At 37.2% G+C, this 24,015-nt stretch overlaps 1 protein-coding gene across 3 annotated transcripts in view; it reads left to right on the plus strand.

The window, feature by feature from the left end:
* The window catches only part of LOC106093711 (uncharacterized), a 504,285-nt gene that overhangs the window by 221,435 nt on the left and 258,835 nt on the right, over window positions 1–24,015 (plus strand). The window contains exons 1-2 of one of the 3 annotated variants that reach the window (XR_009398025.1): window positions 816–1,589; window positions 1,669–2,240. The exons of the other annotated variants lie outside the window; for them this stretch is intronic. The gene's annotated coding sequence lies outside the window, so the exon portion shown is untranslated. Of the gene's footprint in view, window positions 1–815; window positions 1,590–1,668; window positions 2,241–24,015 lie in introns of those variants that run through there. 3 annotated transcript variants of the gene reach the window in all.

Here is a 24,015-nt window from a genome sequence, read left to right on the forward strand (position 1 = left end):
GAATTCCATTTAAACCAACGGTCTTTTATTTTTAACTTGTCTTCTCTTACAACAACTTTATGCTGTTTGCTAACCGCTAAAATTTGTTTTCGAAGAATAAGAAAAGTCTTTTTGTGCTGTTGCTTGTTTGGTATCATATCACGTTCAATAGAGATATCAGAGCCCGACAATTTTTTTGTATTTCGAAATATCTGTTGTAGAGCATCTTCGTTCTCAAGTTCGGCTATAACTGTCATTTTTCCGTTACGGTCAAAAACTTTGCGGACATTTTTCGTACTTGCCGTTACGTTTAATTTTTCTCTGAACAGTTTTTGCACCTCTTCTTTTGGATTTTTTGCACTTGGTAGGCCTTTAATAAATAACTTACTTGACCTGATTTGATTTTCTAGCCAAGTAATATCCTTTTTATACTGACTATTTCCTATTTTCACTTTACTTAGCTCTTCTTTCAAACTCTGATTCTCTGACTTCAGTGCATTTATATCAGTGCTGATAGCAATTATCTCGCATTTTATGTCTTCTATGTCTGCTTTCGTAGGTAGCGATTTGAGCTTTTCGTCTAAATTGGAGTTAATAGTTTCTTTTATAAGTTTTATGAGTTCAGTTGGCTCCATGTTTGATGTTGATGACTTTGGTTTTTCTGGCGATGATATTTCGTTGTGTTTCCTCTTGGGTGTTTGAAAATTATCTTGCATATTTCCGAACCCTGCCAATGAATGGTAATGCTGTCGATCGCAGTAGATTAGATATCGATAACTTTTGCTTTGTTGTTATCGGTAGATTACCATCACTAAACTTGGTTGGATAAGGTCAGCTGATATGCTTATTTGTTGTGTCGGTGTTTGTCTACTCGTTGTTTTGTATTTTGAGTGACAATATTTATGAAAATTTTGTTGATAAAAGAAAACAAATTATCAGCTCACCACGAACTTTACAAGAGGTTCTTCCTTATGAATCCGGTGACGAGTTTGAAGGGGTGTGTTTTGAAGTGCGAAACATATTTAAGATTAGTAAAATGGATGAGGCTGATGGTAAATTGTAAGGTGTACGGAATGGTTGGAGAATTAGGAGACAACTCAGCAGTTGTTGCTGAACATTTGTTTGAGCAACTGCAGACCACATCTCTGAAGTCTGGCGGTATAGTGATTCCACTGCTTGTTCAACTGCCCCTGGGTGCGTGAGGAAACTCATCATGACAAGGTCGAACGAATTTTGTGAGGATGAATTCTTGGCGGAATGAGAAGACGAGGCGGCTCTAAAGGTATCTCTAATGGCAGGATTTGACGTGGTTCTTATCCAGAATCAGGGGTGTGCGAGGAGTGGGAGACACAGAGCCTGTATTTTTGCTAGAAGTAGTCGAAATGGTTTTTTATTTCGTCACTAAGCACTGAAGATTCAGTAGTAGCCTGATTTGAAATTAATAGGTGTCATTACTGGCTGGTTTCACTGTACGCTCACAATTCAGAGATGCCGCCTTCAAGCCTTAGTTGCTAGCTGAAATCGCTTATGCAGGGAAAAAAACCTCATTGAAGGAAGTGATGCTAATACATATCACCAGATATGGGGAAGTTCGGATATTAACGAAAGTGGTGAGCTGCTTATCGAATATATTCAAAGTTACAATCTGACGATTTGTAATAAAGAGAATAAACTGATCTTTATTAACAGGAACAGGTAGGAGGTACTAGATGTCACTTCTCTGTCGGAAGATATAAACGGAAGGATATGCGACTAGGAAGCGTTGGATGACCACAGCTTCTCTGATCACCGTTATATTAGTTTCAGCCTTGGCGAAAATACTGCAGAAGTAGTCCCTTGGCTAAACAGATAAAAGACGGATTGGAATAGATTTCGGCACACATTCTACACGACTATCCCTTCCAGAACATGAAGTGGAAATAGCGGAGGATATAGACATAATAGACAAGAGGATCACGAAGGGCATGAATGACTCGATTCTGCCAGCATGTCCTAGAACCAAGCCAAGAAACAAACAGCAGCCATCATGGGGAACCACAGAACTGGTTGGTCTAAGAAAACACTGCAGAAAACTCTTTAACAGCGCACAAGAGCACCACACGGTTGGAACGTCTCCAATGCTGAGTTAAGACGCAACAAAGTTGAGGTGAAAAAGGCTCAAAGCAAATGATTATTAGGGAAACTGTGTCCGAGTCGAAAATCCTTTGGGCGAAAAAAAGTTTCAACAGACTGTTTCCGTCGGACTGGTGCTGCTTGGCTAAGTAAGTATTTTCTGCTTGTATCAGCATGTGAGTTTTCAAGAGCTATAGAAAAGTTTTTCAAAAAAAAAAAAAACACATAAAATTCAGAAAAATGCTTGAAATCTCTACTTGAATTGATAGAACAGTCCATAAAATTTAATTTTTATACCCTCCACTATAGGATGGGGGTATACTAATTTCGTCATTCTGTTTGTAACTACTCGAAATATTCGTCTGAAACCCCATAAAGTATACATTTTCTTGATCGTCGCGACATTTTATGTCGATCTTGCCATGTCCGTCCGTCTATCCTCTGTCCGTCCGTCCGTCCGTCTGTCTGTCCAAAGCACGCTAACTTCCGAAGGAGTAAAGCTAGCCGCTTGAAATTTTGCACAAATACTTCTTATTAGTGTAGGTCGGTTGGTATTGTAAATGGGACATATCGGTTCATGTTTTGATATAGCTGCCATATAAACCGATCTTGGGTCTTGACTCCTTGAGCCTCTAGAGTGTGCAATTCTTATCCGATTGGAATGAAATTTTTCACGACGTGATTTGTTATAATATCCAACATCTGTGCCAACTATGGTTCAAATCGGTTAACAACCTGATATAGCTGTCATATAAACCGATCTTGGGTCTTGACTTCTTGAGCCTCTAGAGTGCGCAATTCTTATCCGAATTGAATGAATTTCTGTTATGATGTTCAACAACTGTGCCAAGTATGGTTCAAATCGGTTCATAATCTGATATAGCTGTCATATAAACAGATCTGGGGACTTGACTTCTTGAGCCTCTAGAGTGCGCAATTCTTATCCGAATTGAATGAATTTCTGTTATGATGTTCAACAACTGTGCCAAGTATGGTTCAAATCGGTTCATAATCTGATATAGCTGTCATATAAACAGATCTGCGATCTTGACTTCTTGAGCCTCTAGAAGTCGCAATTATTATCCGATTTGCCTGAAATTTTGTACGTCGGATCCTCTCATGACCATCAACATACGTGTTTATTATGGTCTGAATCGGTCTATAGCCCGATACAGTTCCCATATAAATCGATCTCTATATTTTACTTCTTGAGCCCCCAAAGGGCGCAATTCTTATTCGAATTAGCTGACATTTTACACAGGTCCCGAACATATAATTTAATTGTGGTTCAAACCGGACCATATCTTGATATCGCTCTAATAGCAGAGAAAATCTTTTCTTATATCCTTTTATTGCTTAAGAAGAGATGCCAGGAAAAGAACTCGACAAATGCGATCCATGGTGGAGGGTATATAAGATTCGGTCAAAATAAAAATTCAATCAAAATAATAAATCGAGAATTTAAAGAAATCTCATACTGTATTGTATCTCAGAAAAATTTTTATTAAATGCATGCCTTTCGCAAAAATTTTTATGAAAAAAAAATTTTTGGCAAGAAAATTCCATGAAGATCTTGGCTAAAAGAAACTTTCAATTATTTTTCGTTTAAAACAATAACAAAAATTTAATCTTTTGAAAAAATTACATTGCGATTCGGTCTTTAAAAATATTGCATTAACCTATTAACTAAGAAAAATACCTAAGAATAGAGCTGCCTTCGAAAAATTCTAGCTCGAGTTAGGAAAGAGGATTAACGTAAAGTGGACGACTGAAATGAGTTATAACAATTTTTCCCGTCATATTTTGGGGGAAAATTGGCTTGTCGAAATTTGGCAATTTTTAATATCCCAACAATCGAATGAAAAATTTCTCAAAATTCTAAGGGGTGAGATTTCTGGAATCCATTTTAATGTACGATATTGTTGCATTTGTTGGTTTCTATATTAAAAAAATTAAATTTGTCTAAAGAAAAAATTTTGGGAAAATGTCGCTTGGGACAGATAAGCATAAAAAGCAAGAATGTAGTGTCGCAAAAACTATTTTGGTTTCAAAAAATAATCTTGAGGTTAAGTTGTCTTAAGAGAAATTTTTCATTAAGGAAATTCACTAAAATTTAGTCATTAAAAAAAAATTTTATTGAAATTTTTATTTATAAAAATTTTGTCTTTGGAAAAATTTAATTATGTGTTGTCTTTAGAAAAAATAAAAAAAAAATTGTCTTTCAAAATGATTTCGATGGGGTCCGACCCGTGCTGATGTTTTGTCATTAGAGAATTTACGCTGAAATTTTGGCTTCAGAAAAATTTTAATAAAATTTTGTTTTTGCTTAGAATGTCATTACAATTTTCTCCTTGCAAATGAAAATTTTACCCATGAACATTCCACTAAGGAACAGGGGCAAACTTCTCACATATTAATGAGTGCACTCCGAGCTGAAGAAATTTATTTTTGATATAGCTGCCAAATGTGGATTGATATAGCTGTCATATGTGGATATAGCTGCCATACAAACCAATCCCCAAATAAACATATTAAGTTAATAATTATTAGACCTATCTGAAACTGTGCCGAATATAGTCCAGATCGATTTTTGGTATTTTAGCTCTAGAACCCATATTTTTACTCCAATTTTTCTAAAATTCGGCAATCGACACTTTCTCGGCATGACAAAAGTGTATTCCAACCCGTGGACGAATAGATCAAAATTTTTATGAAGCCCCCATATATGGGTACATTTTATATAAAGAGATTTTTAAACCGAGTTCTGTGTAGTCTAAAGTGTTGGAAATTTCTGCTTTTTGAGAAATGGACTTTAATGTTGCCGGTTACATTAAATAGAATTATTTTCATTATTTTTTGGGGTTTGTAGAAGAAGTGATACAAAATAAAAGTTTCTTACACATGTTTGTAATAAAATGTGATGTATACCATGGGTTTTAAACAGTGAAAAAAGCACTACTTGAAAATGTACTTTTTATACACACCACCGAAAGATGGGGGTATATTCATTTTGTCATTCCGTTTGCAACACATCGAAATATCCATTTCCGACCCTATAAAGTATATATATTCTTGATCAGCGTGAAAATCTAAGACGATCTAGACTTGTCCGTCCGTCAATCCGTCTGTCTGTTGAAATCACGCTACAGTCTTCAAAAATAGAGATATTGAGCTGAAACTTTGCACAGATTAATTTTTTGTCCATAAGCAGGTTAGGTTCGAAGATGGGCTATATCGGACTATATCTTGATATAGCCCCCATATAGACCGATCCGCCGATTTAGGGTCTTAGGCCCATAAAAGCCACATCTGTTATCCGATTTAGCTAAAATTTGGAACAGTGATTTATGTTAGGCCCCTCGACAACCTTCATCAATTTGGTTCAGATCGGTCCAGATTTAGATATAGCTGCCATATAGACCGATCCTCCGATTTAGGGTCCTAGGCCCATAAAAGCCACATTTATTATCCGATTTTGCTGAAATTTGGGACAGTGAGTTGTGTTAAGCCCTTCGATATCCTTCGTCAATTTGACCCAGATCGGTCCTGACTTGGATATAGCTGCCATATAGACCGATCCCCTGATTTAGGGTTTTAGGCCCACAAAAACCACATTTATTTCCCGATTTTGCTGAAATTTGGGACAGTGAGTAGTGTTAAGCCCTTCCACATCCTTTGTCAATTTGGCTCAGATCGGTCCAGATTTGGATATAGCTGCCATATAGACCGATCTCTCGATTAAAGGTTTTGGGTCCATAAAAGGCGCATTTATTGTCCAATGTGGCCGAAATTGGGGACAGTGGGTTAAATTAAGCACCTTGACATACTTATGCAATATGACACAGATCGGTTCAGATTTCGATATAGCTGCCATATAGCCCGATCTCTCGATCTAAGGTTTTGGGGTCATAAAAGGCGCGTTTATTGTCCGATGACGCCGAAATTTGGGACGGTGAGTTGTGTTAGTCCCTTCGACAATCTTTTCAAATTTGACTCAGATCCGTCCAGATCCGCCATATAGACCGATATCTCGATTTATAGTCTTGATCCCATAAAAGTCGCATTTATAATACGATTTCACTCAAATTTTACACAGTGACTTATACTAAGCATTTCGACATCCGTGTAGTACATGATTCAAATCGGTTTATTTTTAGTTATAGCTACTTAAAAGACCAATATTTTGTTATACACAATTGAACAATTACTTGTAGTTGTTAGTATTTGGTCAAAATCGGAACATATTTCGATATAGCTGCTATGGGGCATAAGGTATGCATTTTTCACCGGATTTTGACGAAAGGTGGTTATATACCCGAGGTGGTAGATATCCAAAGTTCGGCCCGGCCGAACTTAACGCCTTTTTACTTTTTTAGTATTTGTTTGCCACAATCTCATTAATTTCTAGCCATGGCTGAGGTTGTGGCAAACAAATGTCGTGATATACCCTAAATTATAGGGAACATATCAAGAGCGCTATTAGTTCCGGTAAGGTAAGGTTGAAAAGAGAGTGACGATGTTAATCCGCCCCATGTCACTATGGATATACACTTAAGCTACTAATCGGCTTGTTGTGCGCTTTGAATACAAAAAAAAAACTCCGAAAAAAACATCTTAATCAGGAATTACGTGCAACTTACACAATCCCTAATTGTTTTCCATACCACATTCCTTAGATGGTTCATGTCTGGTTTTGTGTCCCCATCTTTGTGGCAGCATCTGTTAGCCGCAAACCGGGGCAATGACATAAGAAATGCTCCAACGTCTCTTCATCTTCCCCAAATGTCCTACACATGCTGTCACTTGTCGTACCTTTTTTATATAAGTGAACTCGTATGTGTCCCGTTAGGATACCGAAAGCTATATTTGCCTCCTTCTTACTTCCTTCCTTTTAGGAATAGGCTCGTCTTCTTACGATCCGGATCTTCCCAAAGTTAATAGAAACACAGAAAAAACCAAGGCAAAAGAAAATTTTGAACTTTTAAAATTAAACAATTCATATTTTTGTTTGTTTCTCTTTCGAGACGAGCTCATTGATCGGAGATGCAAATGGAAAAGGAAAGCCAACGATAGCTACACACATCAACCACTATGGGACGCGTTTCGTCTTTGGTTAGAAGACTTTTCAACCATATTAGGTGTGATGGCTTCAAGGGTCGTGCGTTGGTATGTTGTATTTGAATCGTATTTAATTGATACGGAAGAAGTGTAATTTACCACAGACAGAGTGTCTGCAAAATTAAATGCATTGGAAAAAGTACAGCTAATAAGCAAGGTTTTCGAGCTTGGTTAATGTCGTAATTGTATCATAGATGCGTTTTCGCAATTAAATACTATTCAAATATAACATACCAACGCGCGACCCTTAAAGCCATCACACCTAATATGGTTGAAAAGTCTTCAAACCAAAGACGAAATGCGTCCCATAGTTGTTGGTGTGTGTTGCTATCGTTGGGTTTCCTTTTCCATTTGCATCTCCGATCATTAAGCTCGTCTCGAAAGAAAACAAACAAAAATTGTAAAATTTAATGATCTCGCCATAATATATATCGTTAAAGTTGTCAGTTAATGATGGCATAATATTATACGCCCAGGGTGGTGCAATATCGTCATATAAAGATTGCTGTTGCAAATGCAAATTTTGCCCATGAACATTCCACTAAGGAACAGGGGCAAACTTCTCACATATCAATGAGTGCAGTCCGATTCAAGTTTTGAGTTCAACGATAAGGGGCCTCCTTTTTATAGCCGAGTCCGAACGGTGTGCCGCAGTGCGACACCCCTTTAGAGAGAAGTTTTACATGGCGTTGTACCTCATAAATGTTGCCAGCATTCTTCCAGTCACTGTTAACGACATACATGATGGTCATACTTCAAAACGTTCTTAGCTCGTTTATGCCAGAAAATGTCAAACTTTCCAATGGACATTTTAGATTGCACCTGAGAATTCAACAGATAAAAAGCAGTGGAATAATTTCCAATTTTCTCGCCATTTGGCCCACTATGCGACGTACTGTTCCTGAATTAATTTGTTCTTTCGCTCCATTTGTTTTGTTACGAACTAATTTCATTTTGTTATTGGATTCTTATTATATTATCCTGTTGAGTTAAACTTAAAAAGCTTTTATCTTAAACTCATTTACCTCTAAACCATTTCATGTTGGACGCTCTGTTAGTTTCTATGGTTATTTAATCAATCTGTTAAAGAAAAAGTATACAAAAACCAGTAAGGAAAGGCAAAGGTCGGGCTGTACAGACTTTATAATACGCTATACTTACACTATAGGCTCAAAGTGGGAGCTATATCTAACTCTGAACCAATTCTGATGGACCTCGATGGATGTTTTCAGATGGGTTATTTAAAAATCCTTAATCCCACATCTAAATCTGAACCGGCTTTGTCTCTAGGCCGAAAAACATGCCTGTACCAAATTGTAAGACAATCGGATGAAAATTGCGGCCTGTAGTTTGTACACAAATTAACATTGACAGACGAACAGATAGATGGACAAACAGACAGACGGACATAGCTAAATCGAATCAGAAAGTGATTCTGAGTCAATCGGTATAATTATCAATGGGTTAAGCTCTCTTCTTTCTGGGTGTTACAAACAAATGCACTAAGTTATAATACCCTGTACCACAGTAGTGGTGTAGGGTATAAAAATCATTTCAAATATTTCCATATAATGTATGGCCTGTGTGGCGCATGATGATTTTTTAATAAAACCCTTGTCACAAGTATACGCCATATGTCACCAAAACGTCAAACGGGTCTAGCGACGCATACATACAAAATGGAATTCAAATCGATTTTTTATTGTGACACAAATTCCTTCATTCGTTTATTAATGTACAATAATAGTATCGACACCAATGATAGGTCTCCATATTTCTTTGAATGGCGAATCAACAATTAAACCATTGTTCAACATTGTTAAAGTGTCTAAATGACAATGTAGTTCTTTTCATACAATTCATAAAAAAAACATATACATACATACAAATTGTTATAATTGAACACAATGGATACTGTTTTCATTTGCGAACAATGGTATCGCTTACAAGTGTTGCATTTAAGTTAAAGGCAATTGAATAATCACAAATGTACATGAACTTATATGAGACTAATAACAATTTGAATATAGAATACATTGCCATTTTTCGGAATTTTGATAAATCGGTTTCTTGCCAAAAATAACTGTTTTCCAGGAAAATTAAATTCAATCTTTTTTCTTGGCAATAAGACCATATTGAAGTTGGTCATTCAAATGTTACTGCAATTTGCTTTTAGACAGATTTTCATTGTATCTTTGTCTTTAACATTCTGTCTCTAATGATATCTTTATCGATTTTTTGTCTTTATAAAAATTTAAGAAAAACACATTTTTTCAAAATTCTCACAAATACAACTTGAAATGAAATTATCAAAGACAAATTAAATAGTATGCAATGAAGGGTCAATATGTTACATATAGTTTTCGAAATATGATGAATAAATAACATTGGCCACATTCAACAATACATGAATAAATAACATTGGCCACATCCGACTTTATAATACCCTACAACTACCCTTTAAATACAAAAGTGGAACTATATCTAATTCTGAACCAATTTTGATGGACCTCGGCAAATGTATTGAAATTATAGATAGGTTATTATAATTACTGTATCAAATTTCGAGCAAAGAAATATGTTCAAAATGTAATAACTACGGTTGACAAATGACGGTAGATGGGAGCTATATCTAATACCGCACCGATTTCGATCAAACTTTATGGATATTGTTGAATTTGTCGAAGAAAGCGTTGTACTAAATTTTGGGAAGATTGGTCAATAAATGAGCTTGCATTGGATCTAGGAGTGAAAATCGGGCGATTTATATTTATGTGCATTTCTATGAAATTCACCAGTAATATCGAGTCATAAGAAAATCCTTCATACAAAATTTCGAGAGAATCGGTTAACAAATGACCATTTTATTGCTGTATTACTGCAAATCGGATGAACATATATATGGGAGCTTTATCCAAATCTGAACCGATTTCCATAAAAATTCACCAGTTATATTGGGAGCCATAAGAAAATCCTTCCTACCAAATTTCGGGAGAATCGATTGACAAATTACCATTTTATTGCTGTATTACTGCAAATCGGACGAACATATATATGGAAGCTATATCCAAATCTGATCCGATCTTTTCCAATTTCAATAGGCTTCGTCTCTTGGACGAAAAACATGCCCATACCAAATTTGGAGACGATCGGATGAAACTTGCGACCAGTACTTTGTACACAAAATAACATGGACAGAAGGACAGACGGACATAGCTAAATCGAATCAGAAAGTGATTCTGAGTTGATCGGTATACTTATCAATGGGTCTATCTTTCTTCCCTTATGATAAAGCTGCCATATAAATCTATCTTGGGTCTTGACTTCTTGAGCCTATAGAGAGCGCAATTCTCTTCCGATTTGATTGTGCAAAAATTCATTCAAATCGGATAAGAATTGCGCCCTCTAGAGGCTCAAGAAGTCAAGACCCAATATCGGTTTATATGGCAGCTATATGAGGTTATTGACCGATTTGAACCATACATGGCAAAGTTGTAGGATATCATAACAAAACACGTCGTGCAAAATTTCATTCCAATCGGATAAGAATTGCACACTCTAGAGGCTCAAGAAGTCAAGATCCAAGATCGGTTTATATGACAGCTATACCAGGTTATTGACCGATTTGAACCATACTTGGCACAATTGTTGGATATCATAACAAAACAAGTCGTGCAAAATTTCATTGCAATCGCATAAGAATTGCGCACTCTAGAGGCTCAAGAAGTCAAGATATCAAAATATGGACCGATATGGCCCATTTACAATACCAACCGACCTACACTAATAGGAAGAATTTGTGCAAAATTTCAAGAGGCTAGCTTTTCTCCTTCGGAAGTTAGCGTGCTTTCGACAGACAGACGGACGGACGGACGGACATGGCTAGATCGACATAAAGTGTCACGACGATCAAGAATATATATACTCTATGGAATCTCAGACGAATATTTCGAGTAGTTACAAACAGAATAACGAAATACGAAAGTATACCCCCCATCCTGTGGTGGAGGGTATAAAAATTGGAAAATGAGAACAAGAAAAACATTTTTGGTTTGATTTGATATAGCTATTTCAAATGAAAATTATTTCGGGGCATCAGTTCACGAACTTTACGCATTGTCAATAATTTTTTATTGCTCTATTATTATTAATTCTTTACCAACCGAGAGATCGGTCTATATGGCAGCTATATCCAAATCTGAACCGATCTAGGGCAGATTGAAGAAGAGTGGCTTAACACAACTCACTGTCCTAAATGTCAGAAAAATCGGATAATAAATGTGGCTTTTATGGGCTTAAGAACCTAAATCAGCGGATTAGTCTATAAGGGGGCTATATCAAGATAAAGTCCAATATAGCCCATCTTCAAAATTAACCTGCTTATGGACAAAAAAAAGAATCTGTGCAAAGTTTCAGCTCAATATCTCTATTTCTAAAGACTGTAGTGTGATTTCAAAGACAGATAGGCGGACATGGCTAGATGGTCTTAGATTTTTACGCTGATCAACAATATATATCCTTTTTTGCGACATCGGTCAGTAAATGCGCCTTTTATGGGCCCAAACCCCTAAATCGGCGGATCGGTCTATATGGCAGCTATATCCAAACCTGTACCGATCTGGGCCAAATTGTCGAAGGGCCTAACATAACTCACTGTCCCAAATTTCAACAAAATCGGACAATAAATGTGGCTTTTATTGGCCTAAGACCCTAAATCGGCGGATCACCCTATATGGGGGCTACTTCAAAATATACTCCGATGTAGCCCAAAAAATCCATTGAAATTTTGTCTTTTTCATGAAGTTTTGGTTTTAGTTTTTCTGCAGCCTCTAAGGACAGAAGTTCTTACATGACATATTACCTTACAAATGTCGCCGGCATTAGGAGTTTGTATGTTGCTGCCATATAAGAATGTTCCGACAGAATGTGGCCTTCGCTTATAATGAAGGGTATACATGAACTTTGTGCCTATATACTTGGAGATTTTATATTCTTTCTTTCCACAAATAATTCCATGGCTAACAGAACGATATCAATACCCTCGAAAAGCTGTGGTGTACACAAAGGAAAACTGAGTTTTCCCCTCTAGCAGTATGCTGAAACACTTGAAAGAAATAAAGGAAACATAATGAGCATTATCATCATCACGTTTCCATTTTTGTTATTTTGCTCACATAACTTTGCCAGAAAATGAAACCATGCTCTGGCATCTATGTTGAGATTTAACTGTTTATCATGTTCAAACAGTTTTTCCTTGTTTAAACATGTTGACTTACGCGACCTCACATAGACAAGAATATTTATGCACATCATGGAAAAATTGTTTAACAAAATAAGTGATTATTGCATGCCATAACTAGAAATTTTGAAGATTTTTTTGAAATTAATCAAATTTTTGCAGAAAGCTCAAATTTGAAAGTTTAACGAAGAAGCATATTTATGAAACACTTGTGAAAGAGTGGAATTTAGGCATTCTATATATATTAAATGTTGGAAAATTTAACAATTATTTAAAAGTTTATGTTTCTAAAATTTAAATTTTAATTTGACTTATTAACAAAAAAACAAGTAAAAGCGTGCTAAGTTCGGCCGGGCCGAATCTTATATACCCTCCACCATGGATCGCATTTGTCGAGTTCTTTTCCCGGCATCTCTTCTTAGGCAAAAAAGGATATAAGAAAAGAGTTGCTCTGCTATTAAAACGATATCAAGATATGGTCCGGTTTGGACCACAATTAAATTATATGTTGGAGACCTGTGTAAAATTTCAGCCAATTCGTATAAGAATTGCGTCCATTGGGGCTCACGAAGTAAAATAGAGAGAACGATTTATACGGGATCTGTATCGGGCTATAGAACGATTCAGACCATTATAAACACGTTTGTTGATGGTCATGAGAGGATTCGTCGTACAAAATTTCAGGCATATCGGATAATAATTGCGACCTCTAGGGATCAAGTAGTCAAGATCCCAGATCGGTTTATATGGCAGCTATATCAGGTTATGAACCGATTTGAACCTTATTTGACACAGTTGTTGAAAGTAAAAATAAAATACGTCATGCAAAATTTCAGCCAAATCGGATAGGAATTGCGCCCTCTAAAAGCTCAAGAAGTCAAATCCCCAGATCGGTTTATATGACAGCTATATCAGGTTATGGACCGATTTCAACCATACTTAGCACAGTTGTTGGATATCATAACGAAATACTTCGTGCAAAAATTCATTCCAATCGGATAAGAATTGTGCACTCTAGAGGCTCAAGAAGTCAAGACCCAAGATCGGTTTATATGGCAGCTATATCAGGTTATGAGCCGATTTGAACCATACTTGGCACAGTTGTTGGATATCATAACAAAACATGTCGTGCACAATTTCATTCTGATCGGATAAGAATTGTGCACGCTAGAGGCTCAAGAAGTCAAGACCCAAGATCGGTTTATATGGTAGCTATATCAGGTTATGGACCGATTTGAACCATACTTGGCACAGTTGTTGGATATCATAACAAAACACGTCGTGCAAAATTTCATTCCTATCGGATAAGAATTGCGCACTCTAGAGGCTCAAGAAGTCAAGACCCAAGATCGGTTTATATGGCAGCTATATCAGGTTATGGACCGATTTGAACCATACTTGGCACAGTTGTTGGATATAATAATAAAACACGACATGCAAAATTTCATTCTGATCGGGTAAGAATTGCGCACGCTAGAGGCTCAAGAAGTCAAGACCCAAGATCGGTTTATATGGCAGCTATATCAGGTTATGGACCGATTTGAACTATACTTGGCGCAGTTGTTGGATATCATAACAAAACACGTCGTGCAAAAATTCATTCCAATCGGATAAGAATTGCGCACTCTAGAGGCTCAAGAAGTCAAGACCCAAGATCGGGTTATATGGCAGCTATATCAAAACATGGACCGATATGGCCCATTTACAATACCAACCGACCTACACTAATAAGAAGTATTTGTGCAAAATTTCAAGCGGCTAGCTTTACTCCTTCGGAAGTTAGCGTGCTTTCGACAGACAGACGGACGGACGGACGGACGGACGGACGGACGGACAGACGGACGAACATGGCTACATCGACATAAAATTTCACGACGATCAAGAATATATATACTTTATGGGGTCTCAGACGAATATTTCGAGTAGTTACAAACAGAATGACGAAATTAGTATACCCCCCATCTTATGGTGGAGGGTATAAAAAAAAAGTAAAAGCGTGCTAAGTTCGGCCGGGCCGAATCTTATATACACTCCACCATGGATCGCATTTGTCGAGTTCTTTTCCCGGCATCTATTCTTAGGCAAATAAGAATATAAAAAAAGATTTGCTCTGCTATTAGAGCGATATCAAGATATGGTCCGGTTTGGACCACAATTAAATTATATGTTGGAGACCTGTCAGCCAATTCGAATAAGAATTGCGCCCTTTGGGGGCTCAAGAAGTAAAATAGGGGGATCGATTTATATGGGAGCTGTATCGGGCTATGTACCGATTCAGACCATAATAAACACGTATGTTGATGGTCATGAGAGGATCCGTCGTACACAATTTCAGGCAAATCGGATAATAATTGCGACCTCTAGAGGATCTAGAGGCTCAAGAAGTCAAGATCCCAGATCGATTTATATGGCACCTATATCAGGTTATGAACCGATTTGAACCTTATTTGGCTCAGTTTTTGAAAGTAAGAATAAAATACGTCATACAAAATTTCAGCCAAATCGGATAATAATTGCGCCCTCTAGAAGCTCAAGAAGTCAAGACCCAAGATCGGTTTTTATGACAGCTATATCAGGTTATGAAAGGATTTGAACTATACTTGGCACAGTTGTTGATTATCATAACAAAACACGTCGTGCAAGATTTCATTCCAATTGGAGAAGAATTGCGACCTCTAGAGGCTCAAGAAATCAAGACCCAAGATCGGTTTATATGACAGCTATATGAGGTTATTAACCGATTTGAACCATAGTTGGCACAGTTGTTGAATATCATAACAAAACACATCGTGCAAAATATCATTCCATTCGGATAAGAATTGCGCACTCTAGAGGCTCAAGAAGTCAAGACCCAAGACCCGTCTGTTCGTCCGTCTGTCTGTCGAAAGCACTCTAACTTTCGAAGGAGTAAAGCTAGCCGCTTGAAATTTTGCACAAATACTTTTTGTTAGTGTAGGTCGGTTGGTATTGTAAATGGGTTAAAACGGTCCATGTTTTGATATAGCAGAAATATAAACCGATCTTGTGTCTTGACTTCTTGAGCCTCTTGAGGGCGCAATTCTTATCCGATTTTATTGAAATTTTGCACGTAGTGTTTTGTTAGCACTTCCAACAACTATTCTAAGTATAGTTTACATCGGTCCATGTTTTGATATAGCTGCCATATAAACCGATCTTGGGCCTTGACTTCTTGAACCAATAGAGCGCGCAATTCTCGTTCGATTTGGCTGAAAGTTTTCATGAGGTGTTTTGTTTTGACTTCCAATAACTATGCTTAGTATGACGTATGATTTAGCTGCCATATAAACCGATCTAGGATCTTGACTTCTTGAACCTCTAGGGGGCGCAATTCTCATCCTATTTGATTGAAATTTTGTACTACGGTTTCTCTCATGACCTTCAACATACATATCTAATATGGTGTGGATCAATCAATCGCTTGATACAGCTCCCATATAAACCAATCTCCCGATTTTGCTTCTTGAGCCCCTACAAGGCGCAATTCTTATCCGAATGAACTGAAATATTACACAATGACTTCTACAATGTTCAGCATTCATTTATGGTCCGAATCGGACTATATTTTGATATAGCTCCAATAGCATAACAGTTCTTATTCAATGTTCTATGTTTGTCTTAAAAGAGATACAGCGCATAGAACTCGACAAATGCCATCAATGGTGGAGGGTATATAATATTCGGCCCGGCCGAACTTAGCACGCTCTTACTTGATTTACTCAACTGGTTTTAATTTATTTTACTTAATGAATTTTGAAATAGTTTAAATTTTGACCACATTCGTAGCGATGGGTTATATCAGTTAAATTCGGTACATACTTTTTTCGTAAAAAAAAAATATAATTCACTAATAAACATAAAGGGTGATTTTTTTGAGGTTAGGATTTTCATGCATTAGTATTTGACAGATCACGTGGGATTTCAGACATGGTGTCAAAGAGAAAGATGCTCAGTATGCTTTGACATTTCATCATGAATAGACTTACTAACGAGCAACGCTTGCAAATCATTGAATTTTATTACCAAAATCAGTGTTCGGTTCGAAATGTGTTCAAATTTTGACAAATTTTGTTCAGCGATGAGGCTCATTTCTGGTTGAATGGCTACGTAAATAAGCAAAATTGCCGCATTTGGAGTGAAGAGCAACCAGAAGCCGTTCAAGAACTGCCCATGCATCCCGAAAAATGCACTGTTTGGTGTGGTTTGTACGCTGGTGGAATCATTGGACCGTATTTTTTCAAAGATGCTGTTGGACGCAACGTTACGGTGAATGAACACATTTCGAACCGAACACTGATTTTGGTAATAAAATTCAATGATTTGCAAGCGTTGCTCGTTAGTAAGTCTATTCATGATGAAATGTCAAAGCATACTGAGCATCTTTCTCTTTGACACCATGTCTGAAATCCCACGTGATCTGTCAAATACTAATGCATGAAAATCCTAACCTCAAAAAAATCACCCTTTACAAAATTTGTCCTAATCCAACTAATTGCCGTGTTAACTTGGTTACATAAACTGCGAAAATAAAACTATATTTCAAAAGATCAAATTTTTGCTTTCAATTTTACGAATTGAAAATGTCTTCTTTATTATTTTCTGCAAGGGAAAACTATTCTATGTTAACAAAAATGAGTTCAAATAAGACTTCTTATGTAATATAAATGACCATAAATTACAAAGAATTCCTGCAAGTGAATTTTTGCTTGTGTCTATGACCATGTCGTTTAGTTGTTGCACTTCATTTACAGGGCCAATGTTCTGATTGCAACATGCAATTTACCTATAAATATCCATTGTGGATGTGTGGAACAACAACCTAGCCGTTACATAAATGTGCTACAATCCTCAGTCAAACATTTAGCAATTAACTATCTGAGTTTATGTGCATCCATTTGTGTACATGGACGAAAGGGAACATCTAGCCACAAACATAAACAAGTAAAAGAGTGCTAAGATCGGCCAGGCCGAATCATGGGAACCCACCACCATGGATTCTACCAAAAATGTACACAAAATAAATTTAGCTATAGGGCATAATTTTTTTCTACATACCAAACTTCTGTCAAACCTACAAAACTTAAAGCCCTAGGAACCGAACAAGGATGATCGAGAGATCGGTTTACATGGGAGCTATATCAGGTTATAGGCTTTTGGCCGTATTTGCCACAGTTGTTGGAAGTCGTAACAAAACACTACATGCAAAATGTTAGTCAGAGCGGACAAAAAATGCGGCTTGTGAAGGCTTAAGAAGTTAAAAATCTTGAAATCGGGTTATATGGTTCACCACGCACGTGTTTTGTTATGATATCCAACAACTGTGGCAAGTATGGTTCAAATCGGTCCATAACCTGATGTAGCTGCCATATAAACCGATCTTGGGTCTTGACTTCTTGAGCCTCTAAAGAGCGCAATTATTATCCGATTTGCCTGAAATTTTGTACGACGGATCCTCTCATGACCATCAACATACGTGTTTATTATGGTCTGAATCGGTCTATAGCCCGATACAGCTCCCATATAAATCGATCTCTCTATTTTACTTCTTGAGCCCCCAAAGGGCGCAATTCTTATTCGAATTGGCTGACATTTTACACAGGTCTCCAACATGTTAATGTTTAATTGTTTGGTATTCTTGGAAAACTGATACGACTTTGCAGGATGACGCTCGCTGATACACGCACCTCATTTAAAATAGAAAAGAACCTCTCTGAACCGTTCAATGCCAAACGAGGTTTCAGACAAGGAGTCAGCTTGTAGTAAGATCTCTTAAATATCCTGCTGGAGAAGGCTATACAAGAAGCAAGTGTGAATTAACATGGCACACTACTCACTACTACACTACTCAAGAGATCATATGCTACTCGCCTATGCTAACGACATCGGTATTATGGGTCGGTCACCGGAAGAAGCAGTTGCAGCCCTTGAAAGTGTCGAAAGAGAATCAACGAAAGTGGGTTTGTCAGTAAATGGATATAAAACATAGTGGATGATATCAACTCCCACAAAGTCCTATAAACTCGATCAGATAAATAAAATTGAGAAAGTTGAGAACTACAAGTTTGAGATAGTCAATTACTTTATCTATATCGGCACCGCCGTGATCGATACAAACGTCACCAGTTTTGAAATAAAGCGAAGGTAATATAGTCTAACATATCCCATTTTGGAATAAGCAAGAGGTGAGAAGCAACGCCACATCTCGACAAACGATAATTACACTGATTGATACTATAATACGATACGATAACTACACATTGATACTACCCGTGCTGTTGTATGGCTCCGAAGCATGGCTACTTGCGAAAGCAGACGGAGTGTTTGAGAGAAAAATTGTTCATTTAATATATGGACCAATCAACGTTAATGGAGGATATAGGCGACGTAAGAACCACGAGCCGTACTGTATAATGGCGATAGCACGGTTAAACGCATCATAATACAACGGTTGCGCTGGCTAGGTCATGTTGCCAGAATTAATGAAGAAGCGCCAGCAAAGAAGCCTTTTGAAAGCGACCATAATAGAATACGCAAAGGGAATGACCAAAACTCCGATGGAGTGACCAAGTGGAGAGCGACATCTCAAAACTATTGGGTTGCCCAAAAAGTAATTGCGGATTTTTCATATAGTCGGCGTTGACAAATTTTTTCACAGCTTGTGACTCTGTAATTGCATTCTTTCTTCTGTCAGTTATCAGCTGTTACTTTTAGCTTTCTTTAGAAAAAAGTGTAAAAAAAGTATATTTGTTTAAAGTTCATTCTAAGTTTTATTACTTTCTTTTAAAAAATCCGCAATTACTTTTTGGGCAACCCAATAGATGTCAGAGATTGGAGAAGAAGCGCAGAAGATCGCGGTGCTTGGATATCTATTCTACATTCGGCAAGAGGAACAATAAGCCATTTAAATTTTGTAAATTAAATCTAGAAGAGTGCAGTCTTACAATAATTTTCAAAAAACATTAGATATTAGAGATAGATCAACCAATGTGTGCAACCTTAAAGTAACCCCAAAAACAAAATTTGGTAAAAACTATCTGGAGTTAATAGACAGTGGCACTGCCTCGACCCCAAAGTTGATAATATGACAATGTGAGATAAAAGTGAATGGGAGTAGAGTTCGAATATGAGATTGAAATTTGGAACCTTATATCTGGCGGTGTTAAGAAAATTAGACATGTCCTTTATTTACGATTGGAGTATATTAGATATATTACAAAAAAAATACGACCAATAGTAAAAAGTTCAGTGAACATTTTGCATCAACAAGCTCTCTCCTTCCAACTCTATCGTAGGCTTGATTTCACGAACAACGGATCCATGAGTTTCTCTGGCGCCCCCTCCTTTGCTGTCATTGCGGATTCCAGTCTGGATCATTTTTCGCTATTTCATTGCGCGGTCGGCGATGGAAATGACCCAACCAAGTCCATTTTTTCTCCCGGATTTCTACACCGAAAAGGATGAGAAAATGGACATGGTTGAGAAGAATATGAGCCGCAAATAAAACGTATTCTGAAGTAGAGCACTCATGTGATTTTCAAATTGTGAGTGGGTGGAAAGGCCCCGTATATACTGTATATAGTATACTCAAGGAAATTTGTCATTCAAAATAGCAGAACTAAAACAACAGGTTTAGTCTTTTCAAAATGTTAAAGCGACATAACAATTTTGTGGCTAACATTTCGGTCTGCTTTTTTAACGAACAAAATCTACTTTTTAACTACGGAATGGAATTGGGTACAACTTTTAACACATATTGCTGCTGAACTGCCAAACAACAGTTGGTACTATAGCAAATAAATTGTTCTGCAATGCGAGCATTTATGATCTCTTATGTCGTGATAATTGGAGACCTCCGTAGCGCAGAGATTAGCATGCCAGCTTATGACGTTGAACGCCTGGATTCAAATCCTGGCGAGACCATCAGAAAAAAATTTCAGCGGTGGTTTTCCCCTCCTAATGCTGGCAACATTTGTGAGGTACTATGCCATCTAAAACTTCTCTCAAAAGAAGTGGCAGGCCGTTCGGACGTGGCTACAAAAAGGTGGCCCCTTATCATTGAGCTTAAACTTGAATCGGACTGCACTCACTGATATGTGAGATCGACTCAGAATCACCTAATTCAATTTAGCTATGTCCGTCTGTCCATGTTAATTTATGTATAAACTACAGGTTGCAACTTTAATTTGATCGTCTTCAAATTTGGTACGGGCATGTTTTTTGGCCTAGAGACGAAGCCTTTTGAAATTGGAAATCGGTTCAGATCAATTTGCAGTAATACTGCAATAAAATGGGCATTTGTTAACAGATTCTCTCAAAATTTGGCAGATAGGATTTTCTTAAGACTCTCGATATTACTGGTGAATTTCATGGATTAGATTTGTATTTATAGCTCCCATATATGTGGTCGTTCGATTTGCAGTAATATTGCAATCAAATGGTCATTTGTTAACCGATTCTCTCGAAATTTGGTTAGAAGGACTTTCGACATTATTGGTGAATTTCACTGAACTCGGTTCAGACTTAGATGTATCTCTTTTATATATCGCCCGATTTTCACTCCTAGAGCCACTACAAACGCATTTATTGACCAATCTTCCTAAAACTTTTTACAACGCTTTTCTCGATGGCTTGCACAATATCTATGAAGTTTGGTCAAAATCGGTTCAGATTTAGATATATCTGCCATACATGTATATCGCTCAAATTTCATTCCTAGAACCACAGCAAACGCATTGATTGACCAAACTTGCCAAAACTTTGTACAACGTTTTCCTCAACGACTACCTCAATATTTATAAAATTTGGTAGAAATCGGGTTAGATTTAGATATAGCTCCCATATATATGTTCGTCCGATTTTGAGAAATATTGCAATAAAGTATCATTTGTTAACCGATTCTCTCGAAATGTGGCAGGAAAGATTTTCTTATGACGATTAGTATTATTGGTGAATTCCATAGAAATTGGTTCAGATTTAAATATAGCTGCCTTTTATGTATATCGCCCGATTTTCACTTCTAAAGCCAAGCGCATTTATTGACCAATCTTGCCAAAATTGTGCACAACGCTTTCCTCGATGACTACCACAATATCTAACAATTTTGGTCAAAGTCGATTTAGATTCTGATGTAGCTCCGATATATATATGTTTGTCCGATTTTGGGTAATTTGCAATAATGTTGTCATTTGTCAACCGTAGTTATTACATTACATTATTTTGAACATATTTGCTTTCCTCGAAATTTGATACCGGGATTTTAATAACCCATATGAAAGCATCCGCCGAGGTCCATCAAAATTGTTTCAGAATTAGATATAGCTCCCACTTTGTATTTATAGGGTATGATAAAGTCGGCACCGCCCGACTTTTGCCTATCCTTACTGGTTGTTCTTATATCAGAGCAAACATGTTTTCTCATATCGTGAGGACATGAATTGGCCCCAACGATCCTTTAATTAATAAGCCATGAACCAATCAATAGCAAAAAAAAAGAGGAAGAATTCGGCAAATGCAAATGCAAGTTCTCCCATGAGCATTCCATTAATGAACTGAGGCAAACTGATTCAATTAAAGCTCAATGATAAGGACCTCCTTTTTATAGCCGAGTCCGGTGCCGCTGTGCAACACCTCTTACATGGTATAGTACCTCATAAATGAGGCCAGCATTAGGAGGGGATAACCATTACTGATAGTTTTTCCAGAACTCAGCACATTACAGAACTTTCGGCCGTCATCCTGCTGTTCTGAAATTACAAACATTTTGCTATAACAGCAGAACTGCTTTAAGCTACTGTACAAACTAATGTCTCTATTAATACACTCACAATTAATTTTTTTCGGTTGATTGTGATTAGATAGGCAAAAGATATGGAAAAATGTAGAATCACTTAAGATTTAATATCTAATTTGTATAAAATAGATATTCAGACATTAAATTGATATAGTCCACGATCTCCTGATCTAATGTCTGAAGCATAGAAAACTCGTATTTTCACCAGATTTCAGTGGAAAAATGCGAGGAGTTCAAGAAAATATGTATATTCATCATAGGTTTATTAATAGTTATAATTATTATGAAATTTTAGTTTAGTTCTCAGTAATTGCTTGCAATTATCAAAAGCTACGCCATTAACTCAAAGCTCAAAATTTAACTTCCGAGCGACCAACTGTAAAAACAAGAAAATGACTTGACTTGGCATAAATTAAAAACTTTTTGTTTTACCACAAAATTTAATGGCGATGCTGGCGAACGTTAAAGTTCAACTCACCAAAAATAATTCACTTAATGTGGTGATGTCTCAACTGAATAAAGTCACACTTGAAAAAAGAACCATAAAAGACCACATAAACTTTTATGTGTAACTATAAACATAAACATATGGAAACTCAGAAAAAATAAAACCACAAAAAGTTATAACCACAGCAAGAACAGTGACAGTTTGAATTCGTAAGTAAATTTTGAAATAAAAAAATTAAAGCCGATTCAGTTCTATAAGCCCAATGTTCAAACAACAAGTTACATGATTGTTTTCGTTCCCCCGATTTTCAAAAATGGCATACGAGCTCTGATCAAAAAATAATCCTTATTTTAAACCTTATTTCAAAAAGTATCAAGTTATTCATAAATAGCTTTCCCGCTTTTTGGTTACACAAAACTTAATACAGATTCTTTGATGCATTTTTTCGAATAGTAAACATAGTAAAAAATCGAAAAGCACGCCAAAACGCAACTAACCTTTAAAAGCACTCTGTTCCTCAATTAGACGATTTCGATATCTGACAAGGTCAAATACTTAGGTGTGATCTTGGACAGGAAACTGGACCGGAAATGTCCCATTCAGGAGCGTACTGAGAAGGCTCACAGATGTTGGGCACTATGTAGACAGGCCGTTGGCTCGAAATGGGGCCTGAATCCGAGGATAGTCCGCTAGCTATACAGGAGCGTAATTAGACCAATACTTACATACGCCTCAGTTGTTCGGTGGACTGCTATGGAGAAAAAGTGGAACATAAGGATCATACAACAGGTTCAGAGAACATGTTGTCTTGTCATTGACATAGCGATGAGAACCACTCTCTTTAGGGCACAGGAGACTACTCGACCCACTGACTTACAGATTAAGTATGAGGCAGCCACTGCGGCTATGAGACTTAAGGCAATGGGAGAATGGATTGAGGATGGAAGCAGCTCATCGCGGTATAATCGAGGCGACGATAGGAAACCTGGAAGGAAGGGAAGGTTTCCGATTGGATACCTGAGATAAACCTTGAGATCTAGTGCGAGGCACTGCTGCCATCGGCACAGTCTTGGATTGACGGAACCCTAGTTTTGCCATTTAGAAGATCATGTTACAGGGATGGATCAAAGCTAGAGGACAGAGTAGGCCTGGGGGTCTACATTGAGAACCCAGGGATTGAGATCTGTCTTAGACTGCCTGACCATAACACGGTCCTGCGGGCGGAGATCCGGGCGATCACGGAATGAGTGAAGTGCTGTGGTGCTAACGCGAGGACGTCGAGTGTGAACATCTTTACCGACAGTAAAATTG

The sequence above is a fragment of the Stomoxys calcitrans genome, chromosome 4 (genome assembly GCF_963082655.1).
Source record: "Stomoxys calcitrans chromosome 4, idStoCalc2.1, whole genome shotgun sequence".
In the NCBI taxonomy this organism is placed as follows: Eukaryota; Metazoa; Arthropoda; class Insecta; order Diptera; family Muscidae; genus Stomoxys; species Stomoxys calcitrans.